Source organism: Palaemon carinicauda, chromosome 5 (assembly GCF_036898095.1).
Source record: "Palaemon carinicauda isolate YSFRI2023 chromosome 5, ASM3689809v2, whole genome shotgun sequence".
In the NCBI taxonomy this organism is placed as follows: Eukaryota; Metazoa; Arthropoda; class Malacostraca; order Decapoda; family Palaemonidae; genus Palaemon; species Palaemon carinicauda.
This window is the reverse complement of record NC_090729.1, coordinates 192,208,423-192,218,422: the sequence shown is the minus strand read 5'-3', so window position 1 is coordinate 192,218,422 and position 10,000 is coordinate 192,208,423. Positions and strand designations below refer to the sequence as shown.

The following is a 10,000-nucleotide window of genomic DNA, read 5'->3' as shown; positions in this document are numbered from 1 at the left end:
TATCTATACACACACACACACACACACACACACACACACACACACACATATATATATATATATATATATATATATATATATATATATATATATATATATATAGCCTATATATATATATATATATATATATATATATATATATATATATATATATATATATATATATATATATATATTACCGTATCATTATTTAATCTTTATTAATTACTATACTTGAAAAATTCACCAAGAAAATAGTAATGATTTCAAGTCTTATTGGGAGAGCTTTAAAAGTCTTAGTAATAAACTCACACGAAGAGTCTTATAAAGAAATTTCCTTAAAGAGTCTTAATAAGAAACTTCCTTGTAGTCTTAGAAATAAACTTTATTGAATTTTTGGTGATAATCGTTCATGAAGAGTCTTGAAGTAAGAAATTTTCTTCAAGAGTCTTACTTTGAGTTAGTAAATAATTCCAATGAAAATATTAGTGGGCAATTTTCTTGAAAACTAGAAATTTTCTTGAAAAGTCTTCGTAAGATTTTTCTTGAAGACTAGAAATTTTCTCGAAAAGTCTTCGTATGATTTTTCTTGAAGACTGGAAATTTTCTCGAAAAGTCTTCGTGAGATTTTTCTTGAAGACTAGAAATTTTCTTGAAAAGTCTTCGTAAGATTTTTCTTGAAGACTAGAAATTTTCTCGAAAAGTCTTCGTCAGATTTTCCTTGAAGACTAGAAATTTTCTCGAAAAGTCTTCGTAAGATTTTTCTTGAGTCTTCATAAGAATGTTTCTTGAGTCTTCCTAAGAAATCTTCTTGAGCCTATGTAATGAATTTTCTTGAATCTTCGTAGGAAATTTTCTTGAAAAGTCTCCGTAAGATTTTGTCTTAGTAAGAAATTCTAATGAAAATCTTAGTTAGAAATTTTCTTCAAGCGTCTTGGCAAAACATTTTCTTGAAATGTCTTAGTAAGAAACTTTTAAGAAAAAAAGAGAAGAAAATTTTTCACTTTGCCACTCTGTACTATCAGCAAATAGGCAGTGAGTCCCTTACAATGTTTGTTATAAAAGTATTATTTTCATGTTTAATAAGAATTGAATAACAAATATGGTATATCGAATCTCAGTTATATTACGCAAGGTCGAAAAGGTAGAATGAATCTATAAATTGGTATAAAGAAAACTTTCGAGACGTTTATAATGAAAATAAATGTAAAATTCCAATATAAACACAAATAGATACATCGATAGATAGATATAGAAAATTACTTATATGAAACAAAAAGATAAACAGATAGAAAGAGGATTCTATCACTATAGCTATAACAGCAGAGCGTTTGATAGATAAAAAGATTAATAGAACATAGGTAAGTATATATAGTTTAGATAGATAGAAAAATTACTTATATGAAACAGAAAGATAAACAGATAGAAAGATGATTCTATCACTATAGCTATAACAGTATACCGTTTGATAGATGAAAAAATCAATAGGGCATAGGTAGGTAAGTATATAGATAGATAGATAGCTACATAGATAGATAGATAGAGACTACCATGTGAAATTCTAGAGTACTCTAAACCTAAACAAACCATATTAGTTCATTTTAATTTAAACCAACAACTTAATATTTCCTAATAGTCAGACTTTCTCCATCATGAGGCTCAATGCTACACAGTATGCTAGAAGTTTTATTCCACCTGTGACCAAGTTGTGGAATAATCTTCCTAATCGGGTAGTTGAATCAGTAAAACTTCAAAAGCTCAAACTTTCAGCAAATCTTTTTATGTTGAACAGGCTGACATAAGTCTTTTTATAGTCTATATATGATGTATCTGTTTTAATGTTAGTTGATATTTTTTTCAAAATATCTGATTTTAATTTTTCATTACTTCTTATATCGTTTATTTATTTCCTCCTTTCCTTTCCTCACTGGGATATTTTTTCCCTATTGGAGCCCTTGGGTTTTATAGTATCTTACCTTTCCAATGAGGGTTGTAGTTTGGCTAGTAAAAATAATAATAATAATACCGTTTCAGATATTTCAACAATCCATTAAAAATATGTTTTCCTGCATTTAATAATTAATTCCTTCTGCTTGAAAGCACACGCCCCAAGTGGAGAATGTGTCTTCATTAGGTTACCTAACTAAACCAATAATTTTATGACAGTGAAGAAACCGACAGAAAATGAAGGAAACTTGGCATCAGCTGTTACTAAGTTAAGCCTTCATTACAATTCCTGCGTCTTTCATTGCGAAATGAATCTGTTTGTTCTTCAAACTAATTACCTCCCCCAGCGAAGTTGGGAGGAGGTTATATTTTCAGCCCTGTTTGTCTGTTTGTTCGTCTTTTATTGGGAAATGAATGTGCTTGTTCTCTAAACTAATTACCTCCGCAAACGAAATTGGGAGGAGGTTATGTTTTCGCCCCTGTTCGTCTGCTTGTCCGTCTTTCATTGGGAAATGAATGTGCTTGTTCTCTCCCAACGAATTTGGGAGGAGGTTATGTTTTCACACCTGCTCGTCTGTCTGTTTGTTTGTGAACAACTTCCTGGCAACAATTATCCTCATAGAGTAGTGAAACTTTCAGGGATTAATTGTTATGTTGAGACGTGGATGTGATTAAATCTTAAAAGTCCTAGGTCAAAGTTGAACAAAAGGTCGAGATATAAGCTGCCGTGGCGGAGGTCTGCACTCTCAGAGTGCTTTCCTAGTTCTTATATATTGTAGAATGGAAATACGTTCTTAAAACTTAGTTAAAAGTTTGGTGAACTAATCTCTCTGAGATTGAGAAGAGCATGCCCAAATCAAATCTTTGAAATATAAAATACTCATCAAACTAAAGAATGAAATAAATAATGCAAAACAGAAATAAAAATATATAAATACAATTTATGGAGAGCTCGAACACTATAGGCAGGAGCGCATTTCAAGCTACGTCCGGCATATTTGAAGCTACGTCCAAAAACCAGTTTTAGGTATTCGGTTTTGAATCGTGGTTAGAAAGTCGCCCTTGAAATTCAGAAAGTGTTTCTCCTAGTAAGTTTAAGAGACTAAAAAAAATAAATAATAAAAGGTGCTACTATCTATAAAACTGGTTTAATCGAAATATATAAAATCTTCTGACATTCCAAGTTAGGAAGACTGAACGCTCAGAACTATAAATCATATAACTTTTATTGACATATTGTCCAAAAACAATTCTCCTGACTATCTAATCGATTAAGCCTTTCTAGGCAAATAACCCAGTATCCTATCTACCGGTCTCCACCTTCGGTAAAGTCTATATAACCGAGGAAAATTAAAAGCAGAAATTCCAATAAACGCATTCTCTCGACGCGCTCGGTTTTATGGAAAAAAACGTCGTCTGCAAGAGGCTAAAGACTGCCAGGGCCCCGCAGTTGGTGCCTGACCACGGTGAAAGGCACACGTTGTTCTCCCTTCATCCCCCAAGCGCCTTGGCGTGGCTGTACGGCTGACTCATTCGAGACACGACTGACATACTTATAAATTAAAAAGTCACCGAGCTTTCTTTGCCAAGCTTAACTCGAAGTCTGTTTTCTGTCCAAGGATTATATATCATACCTGTCAAAAGGACAGGCGAAGTTTAATCATATTTTATATTCTTATATGATAAAATATTAATACTTTTAGTATTTGGCAAACCGCTTACCGATCTCAAATACAAAGTGATACGAACCTAGCCGTAGGATACGAAATATTTTGACAAGTGATAACCCAAACAAACGATTAATTCTGAAACACCATCTTTACACGGATTAACACACAGTCTCGTTAAACGAACTTACATCGTTACAAGTGACTTAAATTAAACTTGACGACTTCAACGCGAACGGCTGAAGTAATCTCAAGTGGGCTTATGGGAGGCCTATAATCCCAGGCCTCGTCGTGGGACTTTTTTTTTTTTAGCATCCTTCGCATCCTACAGTTTATTCAAGGTAAGTTGATTATTGGATAATTACGGACCCAAAATTTGTGATGATTGTATTAAATTGTAATGATGTTTAATTTTCATTGTTAGTCACTGACAAGCTTAGAAAAGTTGTTGGTAAATATAATTATTGCATTGCAATAATTTAAGTACATTAAAAAAAACTTGATTAAAACGTGAAAATACTTCAGAATATATTAGAAGAGAGAGAGAGAGAGACTGAGACTGTATTGCATTCCAATAATCTAGATACATTAAATAAACTTGATTAACACGTGAAAATATTTCAGATTAAATTGGAATACGAGAGAGAGAGAGTTGCATTTCAATAACTTAGATATATAATATAAACTTGGTATAAACGTGGAAATACCTCAGAATATATTGGAAGAGAGAGAGAGAGTATTGTATTCCAATAAGTTAGGTACATAAAATAAACTTGGTTAAAACATGAAATTACAAAAGAATATATTGTAGAGAGAGAGAGTGTATTGCAATTCAATAATCTAGATATATAAAATAAACTTGGTTAAAACGTGGAAATACTACAGAATATATTGGAATGAGAGAGAGAGAGAGACTGTATTGTATTTCAATGATTTAGATACATAAAAGAAACTTGGTTAAAACGTGAAATTACAAAAGAATATATTGGAGAGAGAGAGAGAGAGAGTGTGTGTATTGCAATTCAATAATCTAGATATATAAAATAAACGTGAATAAAACGTGGAAATACTTCAGAATATATTGGAATGAGAGAGAGAGAGAGACTATTGTATATCAATAATTTAGGTACATAAAATAAACTTGGTAATAACGTGAAATTACGAAAGAATATATTGGAGAGAGAGAGAGAGAGAGAGAGAGAGAGAGAGAGAGAGAGAGAGAGAGAGAGAGAGAGAGAGAGAGAGAGAGAGAGAGACTGTAGTGCATTTCAATAATTTAGATACATCATATAAACTTGGTTAAAAAGAGTAATTACTTCAGAATATATTGGAATGAGAGAGAGAGAGAGAGAGAGAGAGAGAGAGAGAGAGAGAGAGAGAGAGAGAGAGAGAGCGAGAGAGACTATTGCAATTCAATAATTTAGATACATAAAATAAACTTGGTTAAAACGTGGAAATACTTCAGAATATATTGGAATGAGAGAGAGAGAGAGACTATATTGTATTTCAATAATTTAGGTACAAAAAATAAACTTGGTAAAAACGTGAAATTACAAAAGAATATATTGGAGGAGAGAGAGAGACTGTATTGCATTTCAATAAATTAGGTACATTATATAAACTTGGTTAAAACGAGTAATTACTTCAGAATATATTGGAATGAGAGAGAGAGAGAGAGAGTGTATTATATTTCAATAATTTAGATACATTATATAAACTTGGTTAAAACAAGTAATTACTTCAGAATATATTGGAATGAGAGAGAGAGAGAGAGAGAGAGAGAGAGAGAGAGAGAGTGTATTATATTTCAATAATTTAGATACATTACATAAACTTGGTTAAAACGAGTAATTACTTCAGAATATATTGGAATGCGAGAGAGAGAGAGAGAGAGAGAGAGAGAGAGAGAGAGAGAGAGAGAGTAAAGAACTGGTTAAGAAAAACACGAAACAGGTTAGAAAAGTGAAACTGCTGAACAGTAATAACGTTGGTGAAATGGAATCGGCGGATTATGGGAGCGGGCAGGAGGCACTTGGTGAAATCACCCACCAGATACGTTTTTTTCTTTTCTGACAAGTGATATTTTAAGCATGCGCACATGCACCCGCACTTAGGCATACGTAAACAGAAGGTTTAAAGGCTTTAAATGCCGCTCATGAATGGCAGGGGACAGACTGACCATATATTATATGATCAGCGCCCAAGACCCCTCTCCACCCAAGCTAGGACCAGGGAGGGCCAAGGCAATGGCTGCTGATCACTGAGCAGATAGACCTATACGGTCCTCCAAACCTCACACCCCCCATTCCTTAGCTCACAAGGATGGTAAGGATGCAGACACTAAAGGAACTAACAAGTCTGAGCGGGACTCGAACCCCCGCATGGCGATCACCAGAGGCGTTACCAATCAAGACACAGGAACCCCTAAAAAATGCGTAGGATACTTGTTTCTCAACTTATTTACTGTTTACGCCAAATAGTCAACTAGAATAAACAGTATATCCCCATTTCAGCAAAATATACGCTTAATCACGTGTCACTTTTTGACATCACGACCCATTGTCCATTGCACCTGACCGATAAAGTTTGTTTCAAGTCACCTTCGATTTCCTGCAATAGTGGGACGTTGACCGCCCCCCCCCCTCCTCCCCCTCTTTTATCCATATTTCGGACCGACTTCTCCCATATATAATAAAGAGCATATGTCCGGATATATATATATATATATATATATATATTTTTTTTTTTTTCAATTCATGTTCAGCTGCATTGCCAGACGCATAACTACTCAGCCTCTCCCCCATCTCTAGGGTAAGGGGGAGAGGGAGCAGTCATATCTGGGTGAGAGAGGCTGTAATTAGGAAAGTAGGAAGAGAGTTGAGTCTGTGTGTGTGCATATTTAACTAAATATTTAGACGTCATTCTGACGGGTAGCGTACATTAGCACGTTCATGAGCCGCCAGGCCAAATTTTCGATAACTAAAATCATCCTGTTTATATTTACTTTAATAACCTAATTAACTTGATGATACGTTAAACCATAATAACCGCAAGTAGTTTTTGCAATTAAAGGTTTAAGGGCCGCTCATGAATGGCAGAGGCAAGGGGGGACAGTGACATTACCCTATCGAACAGGACAATGCCCTAGAGACTGATCATAAAATTCATATGATCAGCGCCCAAAACCCTCTCCACCTAAGCTAGGACCAAGGAGGGCCAGGCAATGGCTGCTGATAGCTTAGCAGATAAACCTATAGGCTCTTCCAAACCTCCCATCTTTAGCTCATAAGGATGGTGAGGTTGCAGCGACCAATGAAACTAAGGAATTTGAGCGGGACTCGAACTCCAGTCTGGCGTTCACCATTCAGGGACGTTACCACATCGGCCACCAAAACCGTAATTTTTATTTCTCATTTTTTACAGCTATGAGACTCAAGATGTGATTCTCACTCACTTCACGTCCAAATATTTATTTCCATTCCGAATGAGTAGACAACAATACACTGATTTTCCTTTTCAATTAAAAATTCCAAAAGCATTTTACCCATTGCTTTCAGTTACGTATTCACAAAGTCATGATGATTCCGCGGTCCCAGAATAGATTGAACTTTCATTATTGAAAAAAAAAAAAACTATTGCCGAAATTGTCAAAAATTAAAAAAAAATATTAAAAAACATATCACCAATATTATCACTATTTCATTTCTTTCGCATCAATAATTTTGTTTTCTCTATTTCTCCCAAGAATTGTATAAACTAAAATTCGGTCCCATGATGTTCTGTATATTCAAAGGAATATTACTCAAGATATTCATAACTTAATCAAAAATTCACTATAAGTATAAGAAAAATCACGAAAGATAAAATCAGGCTCAGCATTAGCTATTAAACGATAAAAAACTGAACTTTCAATGTAAAATCGATATGAAAATAATGAGACATAGTTAACAGTTTCATATTATGGCACTGAACAGGTGGAATAGTAATTTCTTCGCTTAGGGTTTTTTTTTTTTTTTTTTTTTTTTGGTGGCACCCTTGCACTACCAGCCAAACTCGGCTGAGTCCCTCGTCAGAAAATTATTATTATTATTATTACTTTTATTATTATTATTATAAGTAAAAATGAAAAAAAAAATCCCATTTTCCTTCTTTCTGGATGTTGGCTACCTCCCAAAATTGGGAGAAATGCCATGGTAGATAGATAAATAGATAGATAGATATGATATGGATATTCTTAAAAACAATGGCAGCTGCTATTCTCTATTAATGATAATCCTGATTTTCATCTAATTGGTTGAAATAAGAGATAGGAAAATTTCCACCAACATAAAAAAAACCTTATCAGTAATTGACCCGAGCATTGTATGGCTACAGGAAATAATGATTTATGTTGCTTTAGTTAAATATTATTGTTAGGGAATTCTATAGGAAGTGGAAATAATCCACTTAACATTGTTCCTTGATCATTAAGGGAGAAAATGTATTATTCCTTTTAAAGTTTATATACTAAATATCTTTCTAATGTTGTTAATTTTTTAAAAATATTTTATTTTAATTTTTCATCACTTCTCATATCGTTTATTTATTTCCTTATTTCCTTTCCTCACTGGGCTATTTTTTCCTCTTGGAGCCCTTGGGCTTATAGCATCTTGCTTTTCCAGCAACGGTTGTAGCTTGGCTAGTAATAATAATAATAATAATAATTAAATAGGCAAAAATAAAAGGATTAATGAGTATACTATTAAGCATCATAAGAGTCCCCATTACTTTATAAAAAACACGAAACTATTTATTAATGAGCAACTTGGAGGAGTAACGAGAACTTTGGTTGTGAAAGAAATACTCCCTAAAGTCACTGGCAGCAGGGTGACGGATTGGGTTTAAGGCGACAGACAAGTTATCTCTTCGGCTTCTACTCATGATTCCTGGCAGATGATCTTGCTAGAATTAGTATGGACCGGGAGGGATCACTTGCTTTAGATAGGCACTGCGCATCATTAGGAACTGGCTATCCTTTGATGAATCTAGCCGATGAATCCTTTAAGAGGCCCTTTGCGTCAATAGGCATAGGAGGAGATGATTTTTATTATTATTATTATTATTATTATTATTATTATTATTATTATTATTATTACTATTATTATCATTATTATCATTATTATTATTATTATTTAATGGCTAAGCTACAACCCTAGTTAGAAAAGCTTGATGCTATAAGCCTAGAGACTTATAAAACGAACAAGTAAAGGAAGAAAATACTATACAATCATGAAAAATTAGACATAAAACTCAAAATGGTTACGAAACTTCCGAAAAGAAAAATACAATGGAGTTTCACGAAAGATTACGAGAAGAAAGAAGAGGATGATTTCGTAAGGATTTCGCGAGTTAAATACTTGATTCCCACACGGAATTGCAGGAGCTTCATTCCACTGCAATCAGGGAAAAAGATCTCAAGCAGAGTGAAGAGAATACCGTGATTAATGGTGAAAGAAGCATAAAGCGAATTAAACTCTACATCATTTATAAATCTATTATTATTATTCTTATTATTATTATTATAATTAATATTATCATTAGAAGTTCAAAAAAGTGGAGTTCTGTTGCTATTATTATTATAATCATTATTATTATCATTTCCTAAGCTATAATCCTAGTTGCAAAATCATATGCTATAAGCCAAAGGGATCCAACAGGGAACATAGCCCAGTGAAGAAAGGAAATAAGGAAACATATTGACTAAAATTATCCGTAATTTGATTAAATACAGGAGACCGTCATTTCACCCTACTTTGATATAATCTTTTACGATTTGGTGACCCATTAACATAAATATATCAGTTTTTAAAACTGTAAATGCCTGGCAACATTCATCGTTTTTCACGGTAAATTTTTCACCGTGTACCCTCAAGCAAGTGAACTCTAATTCAAAACAGTGCAAGACCATGGTACGGAGGCTATGCCACTACCCAAGTCTGGAGAACAATAGTTAGATTTTGGAGAATCCTCCAAGAAAGGCTGCATACCATAGCTAAAGAGTCCCTTCTACCATTAAGCAGATGTACATATATGTATAAGATTCGCACCGTATAATATCATTGTTATGCTGAATAGCTGGCTCTAATAGAGGCTGGACTCTTAAGGTGCCATTAACCCTTAATGACATAATTCCAGTACACAGAAATGTACGTGCATGAAAACATCCTTGCATTCAGATAATCAATGCAGACGTATCTGGCATATAACCAAATACATGTCTGTGAGTAAATGCAATCTCTCTCTCTCTCTCTCTCTCTCTCTCTCTCTCTCTCTCTCTCTCTCTCTCTCTCTCTCTCTCTCTCTCTCTCTCTATATATATATATATACATACATATATATATATATATATATATATATATATATATATA

General features: G+C 33.6%; 1 protein-coding gene across 1 annotated transcript in view; it reads left to right on the top strand.

Moving 5' to 3' along the window:
• The first annotated feature begins 3,397 nt into the window (after nt 1-3,397).
• LOC137640741 (uncharacterized) overlaps nt 3,398-10,000 on the top strand; it is a 560,696-nt gene continuing 554,093 nt past the window's right edge. Inside the window, exon 1 of the mRNA XM_068373220.1 lies at nt 3,398-3,934. The gene's annotated coding sequence lies outside the window, so the exon portion shown is untranslated. The remainder of the gene's footprint in view (nt 3,935-10,000) is intronic.